We start from the raw sequence: 24,921 nt of genomic DNA, 5'->3' as shown, positions 1-24,921 counted from the left end.
GATTTTATTTACTAATTGTTAAGCTGTACTGAAGTTTTTCCATAAATTTTTAAAAATTACTAATTTAACAAGAATATATTTTACAGATGCAATACTAAGTTAACCATGCTTTCCTCCCTTCATCTCCCCATTCTTCTTTCCTTTTCTTTAATTTTTCAATGATATACTTGTAGTGATAATGCATCATCGATCATAATGTTCAACAAGTAAAAAGTTGAAATATCACAGTTCCACAGGAATATAGACAGTGCTTAAAAACAGTAATCAAATCATAAGCTGTCACTTTTATTCTTATATATTCTGGGTTTTTTTCTTCTGCATTCTATACTAATAAAATGTATCATTGAAAAGTTTTGGGTCCTTTGGAATTTGTATATTTCACTAGGTATAATGGTTTATTTAACCTATTTTGTTTCAAAAGACACATTTGTTTAATATTTCTGCATTTATGTCTATCCTGTCCATAAAGGACAATGCATGGTGTTTTTTTTTTGCAGTGTCTCTATCTAACTTTGCTGTCAGTACTGATGGCATTACAAAATGAGTTAGGAAATGTTGAAACTTCTTTTTTTCCATAAATGCTTAGCAGAATTCACCAGTATATCATGTGGTACAAGGTTTTTCTTTGTCAGGCAATTGTTTATTTTTTATAATTGATTCCACATTTTTATGAGTTTTAGATCCATTCTGATTTTTCATTTCTTCATGACTTGTCATTTGGTAAGTTTCATCAAATTAGCTCCTGCAAGCTAGCAGTCAAGTGCTCTGGAACAAGTGCATAGTAGTATGCCACAGGTCTAAGGGCTTATGATAAGTAGCTGCTAGTTTACTTTGAGTTGAAATAAACTGAAACTAATTGCATTTTAACATCCAGACTTTCTAACATTGTAAACCATCGATATACTTTAGAATTTCACATTAGTCACCTCAGTCAGATTCTGTCAGTATTGTCAGGTAGATGATAATGTTGGATCCTTATGACTTCTGTTCCATCATCATCATAGGATCCATTATATCCTAGTAAAATTTTGGTAACTTCTTTACAGAGTTGATAAATTATAGTTTGTGCATCAATTTTGATTTTTTTTTCAAATATTGTCAGTAAACTTCACCTAATATTTTGGATCACATCACCTTATTTTTAAAAAGAGTGCGTTTAGTTGGAATTATCTTTCTTTTTCTAAAATTTGGTATGTGGTTTAGACAGAGGATAATACCATACATCTCACATTCTGAATCTAGTAAAATTATAACTGTGAATTTTCCTATACATTATTTAACTTAAACTGCATTTGGTTAACAAAATTTCAGAAGGTAAAATTTATTTAAAAGAATGTTTATATACCTTCATGAAATCATGGGAATCAGATATACAGGACATAATCTCAATAGTGTAATGTATAGAATAAACAGAAAAGAATTCTGTAGGTGAGTGAATACATTTAACTTGTTTGTCCAGTTATCTTTCTCCCAAATAGCTCCTCAGCTGATATCCACACCAAAGTGTTTCTGTGAATATTTATTCTGGTCCCTTTTCCCCACTGCAGCTCCCTAAGCTGTTCCCATAGGAAACATTACATAGCTCCTGCACATCATTAAGATGTGTCCATTTGAATTCTTCCCCCAGTACCGTGATTATGATGTACCTATCTTAACCACATCTAATAGCAGCAAGGATCATTTTGTTGTTATCCTAGGGATAAAAATCTCATTATCTTCTATATAAAAATTTTCTTATGTATGCATCATTTGTGGCAAAAAAAAAAAGTAGGCAAGTTGCCTCATTAATGTGGACATCTAGGGTTGTTGAGTTATAATGGTCAGAAAGGAAGTGTATGTAAAAAGCGGCCTACTTTTTAGCCTGATACCCTATAATAACATTCCCAAAGTAATCTTGATGTAACAGCTTGAGTTTCTGCAAAGACGATCAAGTGATCAATTTGGTTTAGCATTAAGGGGTAAACATCAGCAAAGTGTACAATGCCATGTGCAGCAACAGCTGCATTGAATGGCAGCAGGAATTTATTATGAGTCATGCAATGTGGCTTGAATATCCACTAACAGATCTTTTTTTCAAATCATTATACTAGGTCTGAGAAAAATGAGGCAATGGGGCTAAAGGAAATTAGGAAGTTAACTTAAAGTATGTTTGTAGTCATCCAGAAAATACTTCTTATCAAATATCTGCCAGGCTCTGCTAAGAACGATAGATAAAGCAATAAATAAGGTTATTGTAAAGAAACTACAAAGGGTCTCCATAAATTTTAAAGCTATTACATTGTCTATCCATTTTAGTAAAACATAAAAATAAGCACACTATATAATTTATATTTTTCACAAAATATGATATAATTGAATATTTTCATGTACAATGCAGACAAAAAGCTTAGAGATTTATGTCTGTCTCAGCTTCACAAAATCAATGGTTCTGAATTACTTGCAACTGTGTTTGATAGAGACAGAGATGCAATTTTGTTATTCAGTATTGCCCACTAGTATATGTATTAAAAATGCCCATATGTAACTGGATAATTTCTTTAAACTGTATACATATAAACATACATATATTTATTTATAAAATAAATTTTAATATGGTACAGAAACCTATGTTATTTTAAATTAAACTTTTAAAATTCATTAATTAGATATATACTCAGCAAATGAAAACTGAAGTTTCTATAGTACTTATTTTTTTTTCATGTTTATTACTTACTTTACAAATTTTAGGCCAAGTAGTGATCTAAGAATAAAATTTGCATATGTTTATAGGATTATAAACAAGAACTTCCATTTGCCTTTCCTGAATTGTTATTTCAATTCTGTATCCTTTAAGATTTATATTATTTATTTAAAAGGAACAGTATAGAGAGACAAAAAAAAAAGTAGGAACAGAAAAACATTCTTATCTGCTGGTTCGCTTCCCAAATAATTAAAATGGCCAAGACTGCGCCTGATCAAACTACAAGCCAGGAATGTCTCCCTGGTGTCTTCCGTGGGTACCACGGATCAGAGACTTGGGCCATCTTCCACTACTTTCTCAGGCCCAGTAGTAAGGAGCTGGATTGGAAGTGGAGCACTGGACTTAAACAGGCACACACATGGGATGCCAACCTCATAGGTAGTGGCTTTACTGACTGTGCTACAAAGGTGAACCCATCAAGTTTGTAACCTTATTGCATTGTGTTAATGACACTTAGATGTACCTTTCTTCATAGTATTTTAGGAAAAATATGCCAACAAAAGCCTTTTGAGTTAATTAAACCCACAATGAAGTATTCACACAATGATTAGCTTGATGAAAAGTCCATTGAAGAATGCAGTCTACTGTTTCAAGGTGTCAGTTTCATTTTTTATAATGAATTGCATTGCAAGATCTTATTGTAAGAGGTACAAATAACTAGGAAGTTCAAAATGGTAAAATTCACAGGTAAAGTTCTTGGGTTTGACATCATTTTGCTGTAAATTAAAGTAGGAAAGCACCATTCCCTGAGATGATGTGCAAAACCTGCCCTAGCCATGGTAGCAGTGAGCCTCATCACAGCACAGTTTTTTACCATTAGATATATTAGATATATGTCTTCCTGCATTTTTTGCAGAAATGCATTCCCTTGATTTTCCTTGATTCCTGGAATTCTGTTCTGTGTTAAATCCTTTGATTGTGGGGTTATATGTGTTTATTTGTTCTCCTCTTTCTTGTTGTTTTGTATTTTTAACAGCTGTTATCTTATATTAGAGCAAACACATGATATCTGACCTTTGGGGATTGGCTCATTTCCCTTAGCATAATGGTCTCCAGTTCAGCCCATTTGGTGATAAACAGTTGTATTTTGTTTTTGCTTTTGTTGTTTTTAGTTCTTTATTTATGACATGGTTTAATAGGCATTGTGGTTTCTCCTCCCTCTTCTTCTCCCTCCCATTGTTTTCCTCTCCAATCTTTCATGAGGTGTCTTCTGAGATCCCTCAGAAGCCTATTAAACTGCCATTGAGGTGTCTTTCAACAATGTAGGGACTTACCTGTTGTTTCACTGTGAATCCATCCTTGTATTGCAAGTACAGGTATACACTTCTCTCTATTTCTGCAAATGGACATATTTATCCCTGCTGCGCTTTCATTTTACCCTACGTTAAGTACAGTCCCCCTCGGGTTGAGAGGAAAAAAGAAGGGAAAAAAATTAAGTAAAATGAGATAGTCAGCCATCATCTCCATGTTGTCAAAGTTGTAGCAGGGGTATCAATGTGATGGTAGGGTGGCACAAAAGAGTGTCCAGTATCTTCCTGTAGAAATTAGTGCTAGTGTTGTAATCTATGAATCAATAATTATTAAGAGACAGATTGCATATAATCACCTGAGATTGTTACTATCCCTCTTATCATTGTTAGTACTACTACCCAGGGATAAAGATGATCTAGTCTGTTCTGTACTCCCATTTGAACCACACAGGTCATGTTTTTTTCAACAGTGGAGTAGCATTCCATAGAGTAGATGAACCACAGTTTCTTTTTCTGTTAATGGGCTTTTAGGTTGCTTTTGCGACTATTGATTGTGCTACAGTGTACATAGGGGTGCATATTATTTTCTCATGTGCCAGATATTTGGATATATTCTTAAAAGTGGAATTGCTGAGTCATATGGTAGGTGGATTTTCAGTTGTCTGAGTATTCTCCATACTGACCTCCATAGTGGCTGCACCAGCCTGCAATCCCACCAGTAGCAGAGTAGTATTCCATTATCTCCACAACTTTGCCAGCAGGTATGGTTGGTAGTTTTCTGTATGTGGGCCATTCTCACTAGAGTTGAGTAGAACGTCAGTGTTGTTTTTATTTGAATTTCCTTTATTGCTGCGGTGCTTGAGTATTTTTTTATATATACCTCACTGGATTTGTTCCTTTGAAAAGCATCTGCCCATTTCTTGACTGGTTTGCTTATTTTGTTGTTATGGTTGTCACAGAGTTCTTTGTATAGTCTAGATATTAGCCTCTTGTCTTCTATGTAATATTTCAAGGCTGAAAAAGAACTAGTCAGCATGGTACCCTTCAAAATAACAGAGAAGAAAATGAGTACTTGGCAATAGCCTAACTAAATATGTGGAAGATCTCTATGAGGAAGAGTATAACGTTTTAAGAGAAGAAATAGAATAAATAACTCCAAAACAGATTAAACATAACACTATAATTTATTTCAGCTCATCTCTGGAGCCTCGAATTTATGTGAATAGTAATTAATATAACAGTAATTATTTGCCATTATCAAAATCAAAAGGCACTGATCTCCCCCCCCCAGGAAGAATCCCTTCTGAATAATGTGTATTTTGTTTTGGAATTTGCTTGGTGTTTAATATTTAAGGTAGAGACCTGATTTCCTCAGAAGTCATTTTCAGAGATTAAGGAAATGAAATTGAAGACTTGAATTTGGAATGTCCTTCCAAAGTGACCATGAACACCTTTTTCATTCCAAGAAAATAACTATTCACCTGTTTATGAAGACTTTAAAAAGAAGGGAACGTTTAAGATTGAAAGACAAAAAGAGCAATTGTGTGATACAAGACAAGATGTTATCAACTACTTGGTAACTAAGGTTACTGCACAAAAATCTTGCTATACATATGAAATGCATTCATGTGAAATTTAAGATGTGTGTATAATCATCTTTCAGTAATCCAAAAGACAAACAACTCACAGTTTGCATTGAAATTATATTCATGACCATGTTTACTTAGAACAGCCACCACATGAAGTTGAGAGTTCATAGACATCATTTCGTTTGGACCCTTCCCTAGCGGAGATGGTCGTCCTCATGGACCGAGCATGCAGCTTCGGCAGGAACGCACGTGGAGCAGTGAGGGAGGAAGGGCACACTCGCCTAGCCAGTCAGATCAGCTGAATCAACCCTGGCGCGCAGTGGGGTGACAGATATCGCAGCCAAATCTCCCTCACATCCCATTATTTTATTTGGATACAGGTAATACAAAGGGATTGGAATAGTCCAGCAGCAGCAGATGAGCCTCTGCTTCTACAACTTTTATTTTATTTCGTCTAAATATTAGCCTACGGTCACCTCTAATGAATTGTTTAATATATCATGAAAGCCAAAATCCTTATTAATTTCGACAGATTGTTTCATTCCTGCATTTGCTATCGTGTTTGTTTATTTTACTGATGATGCAGAAATTCAGAGAATGCTGTATCCTCTGGTGCATGTCCAAATGCCAACAATAGCTACAGCTGGGCTGGGCTAAAGCCGAAAGCTCGTGCCCTGCTACATGTCTCCAGTGTAAGCCATTATCTGCTGCCTCTTAGGGTACAGATTAACAGGAAGCTAGAACTGTGGACAGAGTCGAATTTGGAACTCAGGCTCTATGGGAATGACCGTGTTTCAATGATATTGTATTTACTAACATCAAATTGCCTTCGTGCCTTCCTAACTATAGAATTGCCACATTGTGAGTTTTGTGTCTTCGACTTTGTATTTAATTATAACTATTCCTCTTTCATTGGCCTTTTAGCATTCCAGGCAGCTACTACTCTCATATATTGATAAAAGCAGTAGACGCAGCACTTTTATTAACCTGTTAAGTTAGCAAGTAATTATTCAGTACCTCGTGCTGTTCAGGTAGCATTCATACCACTTCTGAATAAGTTGGATAAGCAACTTTCTAAAATTTACTATTTATGGAATATTTAAAATGTTAGATTCTTCTTTTAAATGTAATAATAGATTGAAACATTTAAGTAAATAATGAAGATTATATATGTACAATATGTGTGGAAATGATATATCTGAATACATTTTTAAGAGAAATTTTATGGGAATGTCAGATATACAGAGAGGAGGAGAGACAAAGATGTTCCATCTGATGATTCACTCCCCAAGGCCACAACAGCTGGAGCTGACCTAAGGCTTTAGCTACTAGACTACCATGCCAGGTCCCCAAATACATTTTTAACAGAGTAATAGATCTTAGACTGGAATTAATAACATAAGAGTATAGAAGACAATATGTGATTACTTTTTAACAAAACCATTCTGTGGAGCCCAATGCAGTGGCCTTGCACGTTCCTATATGGGTGCTGAATCTAATCCCAGAAGCCCAACATCTCATCCAGCTCCCTGCTTGAGGCCTGAGAAGGCAGTTGAGGACAGCCAAAAGACTTGGAACCCTATACCCAGATATGAGACCCAGAGGAAGCTCCTTGCTCCTGGCTTCAGATCGGCACAGGTCTGGCCATTGTGGGCACTTGGGGAGTGAATCAGCAGATGGAAGACCTTCCTCTTTGTCTCTCCTCCTCTCTGTAAATCTGACTTAACAATAAAAATAAATGAATCTTAAAAAGTCCTGTGAAAAATAGAAAAGTGAAGGTAAGCAACAGTAGGATATGATTGAGAGCAAAGTAAAAAAGTATGTATTCGGAGGAACTAGAGAAAACAAACTATCAAATATGATTATATAATTGTATATAGTATAAAACACTGGATTCCAGATAAGATAGCTGGGGTCATATGCCACTTTTTGTCGTGGTTGAAAAATTTTACAGTCTTAGAAACCTTGACTTTGTTGAACTTCATTTCTGTCCTTGTGTGGTGTAAATATGAGTTGATATTTACTAAATAAGAGTTGCCAAGAATGAAATTCAGTGTATTAAATTTATTACTTCAATAAATGCTTACCACATCTCAGTAAAGGATATTAATGTTGTAATTTAAAAAAAAATAATTGAAAGTTTAAGTGTACAAAGAGACAGGCTGCAAAAATAGATGTTCCATCCATAGGTTCACTCCTGAAATGGCTATAATGGCCAGAGCTTGACTGCTCAAAAACAGGAGCCAGAAACTTCTTCCGGGACACCCATGTGCATGCAGGGTTCAAGGACATGGACTGTCTTTGACTGCTTCTCTAGGTTCCTTAGCAAGAGATTCTGTAGGAAATGGAGCAGCCAGGACACAAACCAGCACAAATGGGATGCCAACACCACAGACAGAGGTATGTGCATCACATGGAGCAGCTTTACGTGCTGCGCTACAACCTGGCCCCTACTATGTTCTTGCAAATGAAGAAATAGTGGCACATAAATTAGGAAATTGTCCAAGGTTACGTGGCTTGATGAGTTGAGTCAGCACACTGAAACTTGAACTCAGTATATATCTAACTCAGAATATTTCTACAGCCCCTGTTCTTATCATGTATGTGTTTTGATGAGGCTATATCAGATAATAAAAATGTGTTCCATGATCAATTATAAATAAATAATAAAGTGTGACTGATTATCATTTTTCCTGTTATATGTATGTGAACATATTTAAAAAAAATGATAAAGTGACCTTCCCAATCAACACCAATGTAGGACCATATTGAAGGGCAGTGAGAGAGTGTGGCATGGCAATGTTTTTTTCCAGCTTCCTATTTCTGGCAGATGTGTATCTGCATATGAGGTCAACTCCTCCCTAAGAAAATTCTAAGACTCTTCCATTTGATTCCTGGTTCATTGCTAATTTCTTTCACAAAATCCCGAAAGTATTATCAATCGTATATGAGGGTTTGCTTTTAATATTGTGTCTGGCTTGATTTGCTTTGATTCAGATCTTTACCTTTTTTAGATCCGGAGTTCTACACTTTTTCTACATCTTTGTCAGAAGTCCCTTTTTAAACCTTTCCTAAAATATCCCAACTGAAAGCTATCATCTGCTTCCCAGTGTAACGCAAGGAGAAAGATATGGAGTGCATGCTCTCACAAGGCATGTTTAAAGCATGAAGGATCTTTGTTTTTGAAGCTAACCTTTCAGGTTAATGCAACTAATTAGAATATCCATGTAAAATAAGAAGGTGAGCAATTAAAATATTCCAGTCAAAAATTGGTCTCCAGTTCATTTACAGTCTAAAAAAGTTGTATTTAAAATACAGAAGGCCAAAATTGAAATGAACGTAACATGCATAACCAGGGCCTGATTGTATTTTAGCCTTTCTCACTTTCTTATGTAACATAGCATTACTCTCACACTTCTTAAATAATTCATATATACTTTCACAACTTCAATTTGCCAACTTCAAAAGCCCAAAATGTACAGGTTTTTTATTTGACACCAGAAACATAAGTTGATAAACACTGAACCCATCTGGAATATTTCAAACCTCCCTCTAATTATATTATTCATGATCAAATACCAGAAACTACCTATTTTTTTCTGAGACTATTGTCAGTAAATCTCAATGTAAAAACTTTCAATTTCTATAACCTTCATTGTATTTTATTATTTAAAGAAGACTAGTATGTATCGACATTAAAACGGGAGATTGTATATCACTTTGGTTTCCACTAAAATATTGTGTGGGATAATTTTGAAACATATTTGATGAGTTATGGAGCAAGGTAAAATCATTATATAAATGGAATATAGGATTCCTGTGAGACACTTTTGGATCACATTTTAAGGTTAAAAACAATAAATAAAGAAAAAGCAATGAAGGTGTTCAAAAGAAATGACATTAATGAAACTGCCAAATGAGCCAGCAAGGAATGTTGAAAAAAGATCAAGTTTAAAGGAAAAGACAGGTAGGACATCAGTTTGGCAAGAGATAAAGATGGTTTGAATTGGTACGGCAGAATGTAAGATAAGTGAAGTCACTACTCTGAAGTGTTTGTAAAGCATATCTGACATGACATTGCTGACAATGACTTGGAAATGAATGAAAGATAATGCAGGCATCGTGGTTAATGGACAGGTTTTTGAACTTAACAACTGGATAAATGGTGGATTCAGTAACTATAGGAATAACTGTTTATCCTGGTGTCAACTTCTGGTCTAAAATATCATATGATTCCCCTCCGCACTTCCATTCATTGTTCCTTGAGATTGTTATTTTTTGTGTGACCCGTGAGTCGTACTGAATGATACAGTAAAACATTTCATGGCTGTATCTTTATTTCTCTGGTTTCTTTCTAACATTTACATGTAGACAAATAATCAATTGTTTTACTATATTTTATAAGCTGTAAAGAGTATATAGACTTATAGTTTCAGTTACTTGCCAAACTTAAGAGAAGGTCACATTTATTTTCAGTATGCTACTATATAACAACAATCTGTTAGACAAAAAAGAAAAATTCAATCTTATGCTATTTCCATAAAGATTATGCTATATGAAAGCTGGTACCAGATATAATTTTTAGTTCCAACAGTGCCTAACAGAGTAAGAAACAAATAATTTTGTTTATTTAGTATTTGAAACTGATTTTAAAAAGAGAAATTGTTTGACTCCCACGCCATCCACCAAACTCTCTCTTTTTAGCAATGTGGCATGGCATGGTAACAAATGCAGCCCAAATTGAGGCTTGGGACATGTGAGTAGTGACTTGCTGACTAGAGTGGAGGTAAACTGCTGCTACTGTCTCTGAAGGTGATTTGACTTCCATCTCTGCTCCACCCCTGCTTTTCTCCTCCTTTTAACAGGATTGCTTTTTATCAGCGGTATCCAGCAAGTTAGTTATAATCCAAAATTTACACAAAATGTAAGATAAAATTGTATATGAAATTTAAATTTAAAGTCATGTTTATTGTCCAGTATAAATACCATGACATCTATAAGCGAATGAAGATAGTGGCTACTATATTCTAAAGCTTTTTCTTTCTTTTATTATTATTATTATTAATTGCATTGCATTATGTGACACAGTTTCGTAGGCTCTGGGATTCCCCCTACCCCTTCCCACACCCTCCCCCATGGTGGAGACATCCACCTTGTTGCAAGTTCAGTCAAGATTCTTTCATTGCAAGCATATACCAAGCAAAGAGCCCAGCATCTTATTGTCCAGATAAATTCAACGGTTTCTTGGGCAGACCATCTCTGGTCTGAAGACAGAGCTGGCAGAATATCATCCCAATCAATTAGAAACTCCAGCACAAATTCAACAATTTACATCATTATGGAATTAATTGGCATGATATTGAGTAACCAATATGTTAAAAAATGCAAGTTTTTAACCACATACTATGACTATTTCATTGACATTTCAATTTCAGTTTATATACAACTGGCTTCTATACACCTTAAAATGACTATAGAGCACTATTCAGCTGACTTGTGTCTATTTTCATTTTAGTATTTAACAGTTTATAGTGTTGAAGCTTAATTTTGCTGAACTTGGCAGATTTTAGGATAGTCTAAACTAGCTTATAACTCTAACAAGACATATGTCAACAGTTGAAGTGCAGAACAGTTTAAGGAGCGGTATGCAGAGAAATCTTCAATACCTTAGTGAGAAGTAACTAATCTTTGTGTCCTACCTACTAAGGTATAAGTGAATCCACGCTGACCGTTTCCTGTCTGGTTCTAAGCTTTCCTTGTTGTTCTCTATTTATCTGTTTTAGTGTGTGTGTGTGTGTGTGTGTGTGTGTGTGTGTGTGTGCCCACGCGTGAATGTGTTCTTTGGGGTGGGGAGCTTCGGAGCAGTCCTGATAGTCATTGCAAGAGAGGGTGGGGATCCAAAGTTAGAACTAAGTAAGGACCAGAGAAAACTCCTCTCCCTAGTCCCAAAGGAAGTTTACTGTTCTTCTGTTTCTGAGGACCACTCAGGGCTCCTGGCTGTTGTTCTGATGACCTTGGATCCTGCGAGGAAGGATTTGGGTTTCTTCCATCCCACGTGTTAGTTCCAGACAGGGGTGGATGACCTCAGAGTTCTCGGCCTCTGAAGGCACTCCAATTCCCTGTGGTCTCCTTGGCAGTTGGGATGTAGTCCTTGGTGCCGGTACTGATAGTCCTTGGTGAGGATCTGGGAGTCTCTAGGGGTGGGATATGCTGTCCCCCTGCTCCACTCTGAGGTCCTCCCCTGCTCTGTGCGTATGACCTCCTGTTAAGAGGTTTTCAGGATTGCTCTTGATTTCCCCTGTATGTTTTTGTAGTTTTACTATTGTCTAATGCTGATTCGAGTCTGTTGTCTATAAGTTATCTGCTATGTTCCTGATAGGTTATACTTCATGTCTTCCTCACACATTCTAAGGAGATGGAAGATTTCTCTGCTCCCCCCCTCCCCCGCCCCATTTCTGAGTAGCATAGGGTCTTAAAAGTATATTAGGTTTTACAATTCTTTGATGTAGATCATAAGCAGTCTGATTCACATTGATTGTTAGTTCATTGGTTACTTCACAAGATCTTATTGCATGAGATACAGGCTGTTTGGGGTTGAAATAATATTACAGTTTACAGGTACTATTTTTTGGATTAACATTATTTCATCTTAAATTAAGGCAAACCTGTTGTATCTAACCTTTTGGGATTGGCTCATTTCCCTTAGCATAATGGTTTCACCAAGATTTTTGTTTCATTTTCTTGGCTTTAATTTGCCCAACTCCACCAATGATGAGTCATGAACATTTTCCAGTTTTTAGTTGAGACAAATAATTATGCTATGTGAATGTTAATTATTTTCTGATTTATATATTCAGGTAGTGTTCTGAGTGTGAAAGTACAATCATGATTTTTCAGAGGAGATGCTAAGAGTTTGACTGAGTTGTACAGGTCATGTAACTAACAAGATGATGTGGGAATGTAAGGCAAATATGTGTGCCTCCAGACTACAATCAATCTTCTGCTTTATATTCTGTCTCGGGTGCTATAGAATTCTAATTACTTTAATTTTGGAGATCATGAATGAGGAGTTGAAGAAGTTGCTGGATATTTCTATAACTGAGTCTTGCTGCAACAAAATACATTAATTTATGCAAGAAGATAGATATTTATATGAAGTTTCCCTAGTAGTACCTTTACACAATGAGTATTTGAACCAGTATGTTTTATGTAAAAGGCACAATAAGTTCAAACTATGTGCCATTTTAAATATGTTTCTAAAAGTAAGCATACAAAGGTGTCGGCAAAAGCAAACTATGTTGATAAGGAGCATATCATTTGGTATGATCACTTTGCAGAACTAATTGGTATTGAAATGTATATGCCTTTCTTGCAGTGCAAGAGTTCTTTCACATACACTGCAATGCAGAGCAATCTTTACTATAGCATTGGTCTTCATGACAGTAATCTTAAAATGGCTTATATTTTAAAGAAATATGTACATAATTTTTGGTATGATCATGCAATGAAATATTAATAAAATGATAAATGAATGAACCAAAAGAACAGAGAAATCTCAGGAATAGAAAATGAAGCAATGAATGGAATTCATAATATGCATTATGTAATTCATGTTAAATAAATCTTAATATCCTCAAAATGGCATTTTAATGTGTAAGATGTGATACATACTGCATTTTTACATAAATAATAGAATATTTATTATGTGTTATTTAATCGATACATGTAGATGTGCTTATAGAAAATGTGCAAAAAATACAAACTGTAGTCCAGGTAAGTGGTTACTTTTAGATTTGAAAATAGCATTGTGTAATTAATGAGGTCGTGAAAGGTCCTCTTTTATCTGTGAATTTGTGTGTCTAACTACATAAGATCAAATACAGATCCAATCCTTCCCATGTTCTCACTTGTTCATTTAGTGGTGACATGTGGCTCTTTCTTACACAACAGTGATTTTCTGTTGCTGTATAAAATTTTATAAATAGAAGACTTATTCTTGAAATTCTCTTCTCAAAAACATTTTTTATTATTTATATTATGAGACAAATTTGCCTCTCCATTTTTTGTTAGTAATTCACTTTTGTGAATGTAATATTTGAATGAAAAGCATATTAACAATCCCTCTAAAGTATATGCTCTCACATGCATTGGCTGTACTAAAATTAGGTAGAAACATTTCAGGTGAGATGCAGATTTTCATCTCTTTTTCACAATTTAAATGTTGTGCCATGTTTTAAAAGAAATTATGATCTCACGTTTCTGAAATTAAGTCTTATGATAGCAGCTTAGTCGTAAAATATCAATCACAACAACAGTCTATGAAAATAAGCTGGTGACATTACTTTTCTGATGAGTCAAAGTGGTGGAAAATTTTTAAGTTCTTAGCAAATGTGATCATATCCATTTCTTTGTTAATAAGGAAAGTAACTCAATTTATTAGATAAGGTAAAATTAGAATATTATTTCACAAGTCATTTACTTTGGAAGACAGAAAATTGATCCAAGAATGGCTTGTTATTTGGATTCATCAGCCATTAAGCCATAGTTATTCAGGCTACAAAGAAATTGTATTAGTAATAAAAAATATTGCTTTGGAGGGATGATAATGTGATTTGAAAGAGAGGTCATTTTTAAAAGAAGATGTCAGTTAATTCTTAATTTATCTTTTATTGTTGTCTTGATATATATTGCTAGGACCTCATATATTGAAGTAAATTTTTTAAACCACGAACTAGCCCATTCTATACCCTTGTGCAACACCAACTGTCCATTCATTTCCAAAATTCCTTTGCATACTTTTAAAAACAAATTATGTTCTTAGTTCTGTGTGTAAAGTTGTTGAAAATAATATATATGAAATGTTTGTTGATATATGATTCTTGTTTTTGTTTTGTATTTTTTTTTTAAAGATTTATTTTTATTATTTTTTCATTGGAAAGGCGGATATACAGAGAGGAGAGACAGAGAGGAAGATCTTCCGTCCCATGATTCACTCCCCAAGTGAGCACAACGGGCCGATACTATGCCGATCCGAAGCCAGGAGCCTCTTCCGGGTCTCCCACGCGGGTGCAGGTTCCCAAAGCTTTGGGCCGTCCTTGACTGCTTTCCCAGGCCACAGGCAGGGAGATGGAAGGGAAGCGGGGCTGCCGGGATTAGAACCGGCGCCCATATGGGATCCCGGGTGTGCAAGGCGAGGACCTTTAACCACTTGCGCCACCGCGCCGGGCCCGATATATGATTCTTAAAACAAAAATTTTAGTTTAAAAAAAGGTGGTCATTCAATGCTAATTTTATGACTTCTATTTTTTCAACAGAGGCAACAAAAACCAAAATATAATCTCAAATTTTTATTTTCTTTCATTTAGGTATTACTTAGTCTCATTTCAGCTATGATTTAGTAACTATTAGAGTGCCTTTTTCTTTCAGTACTTCCCAGATCTTAAGCCCATTATATATTTTATAGCTCTGAAGTATAAATTACGGCAAAGTTAAAAACTTATATATTCCCCACTTGTTTCCAAATTAATTTCTGCTCCCAGCTTCTCAAATTCATAGATGTTATCCTAACTCTCCAAATCGTCAAGTCTCAAAACCTCCACTCTACGTTTGCTTCTTTCATGTTTTGCACCTCACCCATTTAGCTCCTCTTCATTATGAGCCTCTTAGCACATAGCCCATCATGTTTTGGTACATGTTCTTCCCTTTTTTGGCCAAGCTCATGTTGCCTGAGCCTTGAGTTCACACTAGTCTTCTACGTGGTTTCTGTGCCTTTTTCTCCTCATCTTCATAATTTATCCTAAACATTACTATTCTTTTCCACACATTTTAGTACTTGATTTATATATTTATTTCTTCTCTGGTTACACATAATCCTCTAATTGGCAAGACTTCTGGTGTCAGCAATGCATTTTAGATCTGATGATTTCATATCACCCACTGTTTACTGAGAATCTACTCTAAGCTGTCATGCATAGACACTTGACAAATACAAGTGTTTCTTATTGTACCACCTTCTTTTTGTTCTGTTATTCCACAAAGCAAAAGTTGTGTCTCACTCCCCACAAACAAAACCTGCCAGTCAGGAAATCTAGAAAACAAAACCATCCTTTCTGTGTACGATGATTATCTGGTTATACTGTTCTTCGTTTTTGCACAGTAAGAACCATGCTTCTTAAGTGCCTTAAAAATTAAATTATTCCCTCTTATTTCTCTCGTGTCTGATATAAGCGTAATCTCTTTCATATCACAGGGGAAAATTTTGTAGGTAAATACTGACTTTACAACATTGTCCACCCCTCCTTTTTTGCTCAGGGTAAGTTGGAGGTTAGGATTGATGCGGCAAAACCTAACGAGTGTAATTTATTCTGTAAAAGAAGTGACATTTTCTTCCTTATTTGTCATTTTATTTATTCATTGTCTTATTGGCTTATGGGATGAATTAATCCTTTTTTAGGACAAAGAGGAGAAAAGATATAGATTATGAAAATAAGGGTCAGTGAATATCCTAGGTAATATATCTTTGTTTAATTTCTTGAGAAATTTCAGGTATCATGTTAATAAGCAGAACTACTTTAAATATTTGAATCAATATTGTAAAATTTATGCTTGAAAATGTTAATAATGAAATATATGCAATTTCTAAAAGGACTAAATGAATAACATGCACCAAAGTGAATGAATCACACTTTATAATGCAAAAAGAAACTCAATGCAAAGAAATGAGTGCATATTATAGGGTTCATTTACATAAAATTCTAAGCAAATTCCAACCAACTTTTAGTGAAAGGGAGCATATCAGTATTATATCTGCTACTGTCTAACAATAATAGTCAAGGAGGAATGTATGGCAAATAAGGAAAAAGTAATTGTGATTGTAGTACTGTTTTCACAGATGTAAACACACATCAGATTCATCAAATTAGAGTTTATCAGAAATAAAGAATACTTTAAACATAGAAACATTCTTTAATAACTCACACTAACAATGGAGAGATGTTAATGCAAATAGCCTATTTTTCCCCAAATTTAATAAGATTAATAAAATTTAATCATTGAGTTCTTTTAAGTTAAAATGACCTGTTTATAGCAGCTTTCAAAATGACACAAATAGGATTCTTATTCAAAGTAATCCAGCTGGAAAACTGGTTGTCCATAGGTTTCAACTTCCCTTAAAATATCTATAAAGCATACATAAAAACAAAATTGTAAAAAAATGTACATGGAATTCATCCAATAAGGGATATAGTTAGTAGACTGAAAAAAAAATCTAAAAATTCTCTGAATATATAAGGCAGTAAGAAAAAGATTGAGTAATTTTATTGATGATTTCTTTTTTGGAAAGAAAAGAGCACTTCTATCTTACCCAATTACTTGTTTTAATTCAGAAATTAAATGCCTAAAAGTGAATGTTAGCTGGGCATTTCCACATTGGCGGATGCTACTTTACTGAGACAGCAAGACTCTGCCCTTATGATACTTCCCACAATCACTGTGGGAATCTGTTTCCTTCAGAACACTGACAAGCAAGGAGCATAGTATGAAGAAGTGATCAATCATGCTTCAGGAGAAGTGGAGGAGTCAAGAAGAGAAAGTAATAATTCATGATATAATGATACAGTCTTCACAATTTCTTAATACTAACCACTCACAAAAAAATGAGAATATCTAATAGAACTACATCTCATAAAACTTACCAGAATTTTAAGTTGTACAGTATAGACCCACATGAATAAGAGTGATTCTTCTGCACTTGTATTGGTGCTCATTTGAACGATTGTTAGCAACCGCAAAAACCATTACACATACATTAAAAATACATGAACTCAGAGAAAACATAATAAATAATTATGAAACAATTCATATCTGTAAAAGCATGTTTTAGAAACCAGAGACAAACATTAGGAGAATGTTGATTTTTTAAAACAATATCCTTTGAACTTGGGGGATACACGATTAAGAAAATGCTTGAACATAAAATGTGAGATATGTGAAATAATTTAAAACATCACAAAGCAATATTGGATAAATGATAAGAACATGAGAGGAAATAACATACAAAAGTGAAGTAGCAGTCACAGATTTGCAAAGCTCGTACAGCATTTGTAGGTTCCGGGCAAATGATTAAAGCAGTGAGATAAAATTTCATGGGACCATGAAGGACTACTCCACAACAGAGGTCTTCAGGAGAGTTTAGGAGAGTAAGAAGAAGCTGTGCTTGAAACGTGCACCTCAAATAACCATGTTGACCTTCAACACCTGATTGGCTTGTGCAATAAGATGGTCTCCACATTCAGATTTGCATAGATATAATCTGGAAACATGCTCTGTATCATGTATCTATATACATCCAACCCAAGTCTTTTTATGTATCTTAAAGTTTTGTCACAGGAAAAAGTTGATGAAACAAAGAAAAAGAGACCGATATATCCTCTTTATAGACATTTTTTCTTTGCCAGAAGTCATCAACCCCTTCAAGAAATGTATATGCTCATAAAGTTTGGGGCAGAAAATTATGCCTGCAAGGTGAGATGATTCATAGTTTTCTTGAAATATACTCTGGGTGTAAGTGAACTTGCAGCCTTCCCAGCAATGAGTCTGAGGGATGGTAGTGAAGTTTGTATCTCTTTCTCTATTTCTCTTACTTCCTATCACCCCTCCTCGCATTTCTGCTATTCTTTGGAGACTCTTTGAACTTTGGATCCTTCTCTTGAGCCTTCAAGTACACGAGATCTCAGGATAGGTAATATTATAACATACGAACTTTATGCCCAAATTCCATTTCTTTTTTAACTTTGCCTTTTTAAAAATGATTTCTTTATTCTTATTGAAAGTTAGATCTACAGAGAGGAGAAATAGAAAGAGCTTCCGTCTGCTGATTCAAATCCTAACTGACAATGGCTAGAACTGAGAGGATCCAAATTTAGGAGCCTGGAGCCTCCTCCAGGTCCCTCACAGGGGCACAGGGTCCCAAGGGTTTGGGATATCCTCTCCTGCTTTGCGAGTCCACAAGCAGTGAACTGGATGGGAAGTAAAGCAGCTGGGACATGAACTAGCGCCATATGGAATGCTGGCACTTAGAGGTGGAGGATTAGCCAATGAAGTCATAGCACCAGCCCCAAGTTGAGTTGCTTAAGTGAAGAAATGAAACGCTATGACTTGTACAGTGGATACTCTTTCATTCTTACCTGGCAGAGAGGGCAAGCTATTCCTGTCATTGTAGCTATGAAGTAGATTGATTTTTAAAACCCAAATGGAGCAAACATTTGGTGCATCAGTAAGAAACTACTTGGAAGGCTGGCATTCCTGAATGGCATACTTGAGTTCAATTTCTGACTCCTCTCTCTACTCAGCTCCCTGGGAGGAATCAGATAATGACTCCAATATTTGGGTCCTCACATCAAGTACCTGGCTTCTGGATTTGCAGTGACCTGGCCTTGGTACTGCAAGTGCTAAGAGTGCACAAGTAGAGGGAAGACACATCATTTTATCCCTCTCCTTCATTTTCTCTCACTCTGTCTCCATTGCAAATAAATATATATTGTTAAAAACTGAAATAAAATCACATAATGCTTACTGTACAATATGGCTAATAATCCACTACAAGGAATCAATTTATTTTGGTTTAAATAGAAAAGCCATCTGAATAATATTATGGTGGTGAAATTTGAAATTTCCTTTTTTTAATATGTTGAAGTTTGAGACTTCTAATCATTAAAACACTATATAGTTTCTTACCTCACAGTTTTGGAGATTATAAACTATCATGTAATAGCTTTGGCTTAGTCATTCAAGATCACTTGCCCTGTGCCTATAAATACTTTTTGTTTCACTCTAATCAATTGAGCTTTCAAGGTTGCTACATTTTCTTCATGACCTTTAGATGATGTCAGCTTCACTATAGCATAAGAATCTTTGAAACTTTCAATCCCCCTGTAATGCAAATGTTTTAGTTGATTGTATAAGAGCAAAGTCTTCTCATAATTTAACTATTGCATACAGTTTCTGAAAAGAATAGATATGGTGTTTGTCCTTTTTGGATTAACTTATTTCACTGGCCATATGTTCTCTCTGATATAAAGCAACCTTCATGCAAAATGCAAGATCAGCAGATATATCAGTAAAAATGCATGTACATATACTCATTTAGAGGAACTGTATAATAGAAACTATCATATCAAGGTGTGATTATACACTGCAGTATGCATGACTACTTTCAAATCAAAGATGGATTCGCAGTGAAGCAGTTAAATATATCTTGATAATAGGAAGCTGGACTCTGCCATTCTGCATACCTACAACATCAGGATACACTTGAAATAGCAGAATGTTGTACATAAGGCTATTTTCTGAAGGACTATATTATTGTGATAAAATAAGGGAGATCAGTGGTGGGATAAAAAGAGGGAAAATCCCAGAGCCTTTGGAACTGTATCATAAAATGAATAAATTTACTTTAAAAGGGAAAGATTAGGTAGCATAACAAAGTTTATTATTTATTCACTTATTATTATCCCCTTTGGCATTCTAAACACTGAACTAGTTATCTTACATTGATTATCTCTAAACTCCCCTTCACCCTATTTGGAAAATACTGTCAGAACATCTGGTTTATACATAGAAAATGACATTTAGGGAGAAGAGTAAAACTATTGAGCCAAAGTTCAAAATCAAGAAAACTCCAAATTTAGTTCTGTAAGTTTTGATATTATACTCTTCTAGTGTCTCATATCAAAGTCAAAGTAAAGAGACAGATACCCTAGGTACACTGGATTGTTCCGTCTCCCTGGGCATATTCACACAAATAATCAAGGTAACTTTTGATTCTTAGCAAATGGTAATTCTAGTAGGTTTAGAACTTTTGCTGATGTGTGTATTATATGCAAACACAGCATTTTCTGAATACCTAGAGATGTTAGAGTTATTCTGAGACACCAAATAATCAAGGCTAATTGAAGCAAGAAATTTCAGCAGTTTGTGAGTTGTGATGATTTTTTGATAGATGCAAGTATGATATTTTCACCATTGATAGCTTTTAATAAAGCAATGATTTTCCTTTCGTCCCAAAAGAGAATTAACCTTTCTATTTTATTTTTATTACAGACTCTCAAATTTGTACCAGAATAAAAATACTGTTTATTTACAAATTAAACAGTGCATACTTTGCTTTACGTACTCAAAAGCTCTATTATGCTTAATATTTAGAGATGCAGTATTATATGAATGATAGGCATATTTTAAATGAAAGTCTGATAAATGAATAAGCAAATATTTATATTACAGTAACTGATTTTGACATCCACAGTAAATGCCAAGAAACATAGCTTTTACAGGAGGTTCATGGAAATGTTTAGATAAAATATTCATGACTTCTCTGCTGAAAAAAAAGCCCCCTATCGTCTTGTTTGACAGAAGATGACCTTTGCTTCAATGAGTCCCCATCTTTGCTGTAACTTAGTGTTTAGAAACCCTGCTTAGATGAATAAAACATAGCATTTTATTCTTTGTATTTTTTTAGCGTATGTGATAATTAATACAAAAGAAGACTTTGAAGTTTTAAAATGAAGTAAATGGTTTTTTTAAAAAAAAGGCTTAAGGAATCTATGAAGATCAATTTCCCAGCAGGATATTTGTCAAAGCAATTAGGACCCACCCTGACTGGAGCATACCCAGTAGTGCTCAATTGATGTTCTCCTTAAAATAACTAAGGTGTTTTTCAGTTTACTGACCTGTACTAGTCATATAGGCTACCACTTGATGGTTCATACAGTGATGGGCCAACAATTCAGTCCAAAAAAAATGACTATGAGGACAAGACCGGTCCCGTAATTTTTCAATATCATGAAAAAAGAGAATAAAGAAATACAAAATGAATATTTTCAAGCAAGTGTACTATGTATATGGAATTCGATTTGTATTTTATTTTTGCTTTAGTTCTTCTATTTCTGGGGAAGGGACATGGTAGTATATACCTCTTAAGTACATTCAGATAGTAATACTGATTGAGGTAAACAAGAAGTTATTAGTTCCTGAAGATTTAAAATGGATACAGGTGGTGTCATGCATCCCTTCAAACACATCCTTTAGCTAACAAGGAGTCATATTGTTTAAAGGAAAGTACATTAATTTTGGGGGGTTCATAGGGTACCACTGATGCATTTAATCAATAATCTACTTAATAACCTGACCCAGAGGTAGGAGTTTATTCTGTAGTATTCAAAGATTAATTAGGAACTGCATATATTGCTTTAGGGTATAAACTTTGGAGTCATTAAGATTTTTATATTCTCTTTATATCAAGCCTTCTGAAAATTTACTTCAATAGAAACACTGACATTGTATGTCCCTGAACCAAGAATAATTATACCCCTGTCATGGGAATTACAAAAACATTGCTAAAACGCCATTATCCATATTTATTTAATATATAGTTTAGAATTAAAGTAAATGCCAAATTCAGAGAGTTGATAGGACTTTAAAAAAACTGTGAAAATTAGGTTTTGATGTATTCACGTTGTTTCCAGTGTTTTCATTAATTAGATACCAGCAAATGGCATGCCATTTGTGTGTATTACTATATTAATATGATGTGGGGAATTCCCAAAGATTAGCTTTAAAACATGTTTGAATTTTCCAAACTTACTTTCCAAATCAGCATTTCCCAAAGTGTTTCTAAAGAACACTGGTCTTGTGACATGCTTTTCCATTAGGCTAAGTAAATGTCCACACTAAATTGCTAATCTTCAGCACCTGTAAAGCAAAGTATCATATCAAAAGCTCCAGTACTCAAAAGTGGAGTGGATGAAGAAGCTGTCATCCATTTATCCTATGGAACACTACACAGCCATTCAAAAGAATGAAACTATCAATTTCAACAAAATGTTCCCAACTGGAGACCGTTGTGCTCAGAGAAACAAGCCAGTCTCACACACACACACACTATGTATATATATATAGTATGTTCTTACTGAGAAAATGCAATGTTCATACAAAACAGATATATGAGTAAACACATATATACATATTTTCTCATAGGTGAACTATGTAACAGAGACTAATATATGGGGAAGTGCAGGTATGTTGTAGTAGGCATTTGTACTCCCTAATAAAGAAGACTCCCAGTGAAACAATTGTGATACTAGATTTTCTTTGTCTCTACCTACAATGCCATGATATACTTAAGTAGTAGAATATTAAACTTGTAAGTGTTGCATTAAAAACTATACTACTATACTACTACTATAACGTGGAGAGAAGTGATAGAATGAAAAATTGAGAGGGAAAAAGGGGAGGGCAAGGATGAGATTCCTCATACTTGCAAAAATGTATCATGAAAAATAATAAAAATAATTTTTAAGTATAAGCTCTAATACAGTATAAGTATGGAAAGTGATTTGGCTTTTTGTTCATCTAGTGTTTCCAAATTATACATATCTGTAAAAACCTTTACCTGTGGTCACCCAGTCCCCCATTAGCTCCCTGGAACAGACTTGAATCTATTGGTACTGTGGAGTTCTCCCTCAAATCCACCATGAGAAGCCACCTTTTCCCCAGCTGATTCCAGCAAGATGGTGCTTGTCCATTAGTAGTCATCACTGTGGGTGCCAAGGTACCTGGCAGCACAGCAGGAAGGTTTGCCCTCTTCTCTCAGATGCCCCATGGAATCTCTGCTTCACCACTGAAAGTGTCGGTCCCTCCAGGAATGTGATCCTTCCTTTGTTTTTCTGCTTTCTGTGGCGGAGGCGAGGGCAGCTTCTCATGAGTCAGCCATCTTGGACCACTTTTCCAATTTATATACTTTTCACACATGCTATAAAAGTAACCTGTTGTGTTAATTCTAAGGAAATAAGTATTTTTTTATCACAAATCACCTTGCAAATGTGTAGACCAAAAATGTTAAATAAATTAACTTTTTTCTAGAAATATAATTTTAAAAACAAATTTATATACCATAATATGCTGCATTTTAAGTACAGTATAAAATGTGGCAAAGATATGCAGTATCATTACTAGAACATTTCATTTTTTGAAAAGTCTTTGGAATCCCATCAATTTCTGCAACAAATAAGGAGCAATTCTATTTGACTTCTCGATAAAGTAGTCGTAAGAATTAAAAAATATAAGAGTAGCATATGCAGTGACTGCCTTTGAAGCAATTGTAAGGACATGAAGCAGAAATTATGAGCTAGCAGCCAATATGAGCAAATACAAGTTTCCTCTCGGTGTGCAGTCAATGACTTGTAAACTATAATTACTAACCAGAGAAAATGAGAAGAAAACACAGGGTTCAGCCAGGTATTGCTTCACATCAGTGATTTACTCCGCTCTTTGATCAATGATGAGAACAAAATCACCTAGATCCTCCGGAAGTCATGAATGTTTCCAAGCAGCTGGAGAGCACCTGGCTCGTTGTCCTACACAAAGACACCTGCCATCCAGAATGACTCAAGATTTATCCCTCGCAGCTTGAGCAGCAACGATGCCGAGGAGCCTGCCCTTGCATTGCATTGTTTCTTTAATGAGAGAACCAAAGCAGTTTTGAGGTCCCTTTTCTGGTGAGTTGAAACAAATACTTACATCTCTAAATCAATGTGACAGAATCATCCAACGTTGTCTCCAGTGACTAACAAGCAATATGAGTACTTCACCTTATTTGTATTGTGTAAATGAGTTCTACTACCAAAAATAGGTAAAAGCATGAAAATTCAGTTTTTTAAAAAGAGGAAATATTATACAGATACTTAAACTAAAACCTGTGAAATTCAACAGACTCTCTGGGTAGGTTAGCAGTCTATAGAATGCACCATAATCTTACCAGTCAAAATTTCAGTGACAACGTTGTTAAACTACGATGAAGGAAAGCAGATCACAGCTTCTGTGGGAGAGACAGTATGGGGATGAACAGCATGCATTTAGAAATAGAGAAAAACCAATCAATATAGCCAATATTGGTCACAAATACTCAAGTTATAAATACTCCAATAACCTTTTGCCTTCCCTTTAAAAAAAAAAAAAAGATTCATTTACTTGAAAACCAGAATGACGGAGAAGGGGAAAGGGAGACAAAAAGATATTTTCCACCTGAGATTTGATTCTCAAATGACCACAACCACCAAATCTGGGACAGACTGAAGCCAGGCACCTGCACCTCCATTTGAGTCTTCCATGTGGGTGGCAAGGATTTAAAGATTGGCCCCCTTTTGCTACTTTCACCAGCACATTAGCAGGGAGCTAGATCAGGAGTACAGCAGCTGGGACTCAAACCAGTGAAGCAATATAACATGATGTCTGCATTACAGTGGCATCTTAGCCAGCTGTGCAATCACACCAGCCCTGTTTTGTTTTC

General features: G+C 35.0%; 1 protein-coding gene across 1 annotated transcript in view; it reads left to right on the top strand.

Moving 5' to 3' along the window:
- EPHA6 (EPH receptor A6) overlaps positions 1 to 24,921 on the top strand; it is a 795,505-nt gene that overhangs the window by 434,691 nt on the left and 335,893 nt on the right.

This window comes from Ochotona curzoniae, unplaced genomic scaffold, assembly GCF_017591425.1.
Source record: "Ochotona curzoniae isolate NIBS_2020 unplaced genomic scaffold, NIBS_Ocur_1.0 contig_3498, whole genome shotgun sequence".
NCBI lineage: Eukaryota > Metazoa > Chordata > Mammalia > Lagomorpha > Ochotonidae > Ochotona > Ochotona curzoniae.
This window is presented reverse-complemented; position numbering and strand designations above follow the sequence as displayed.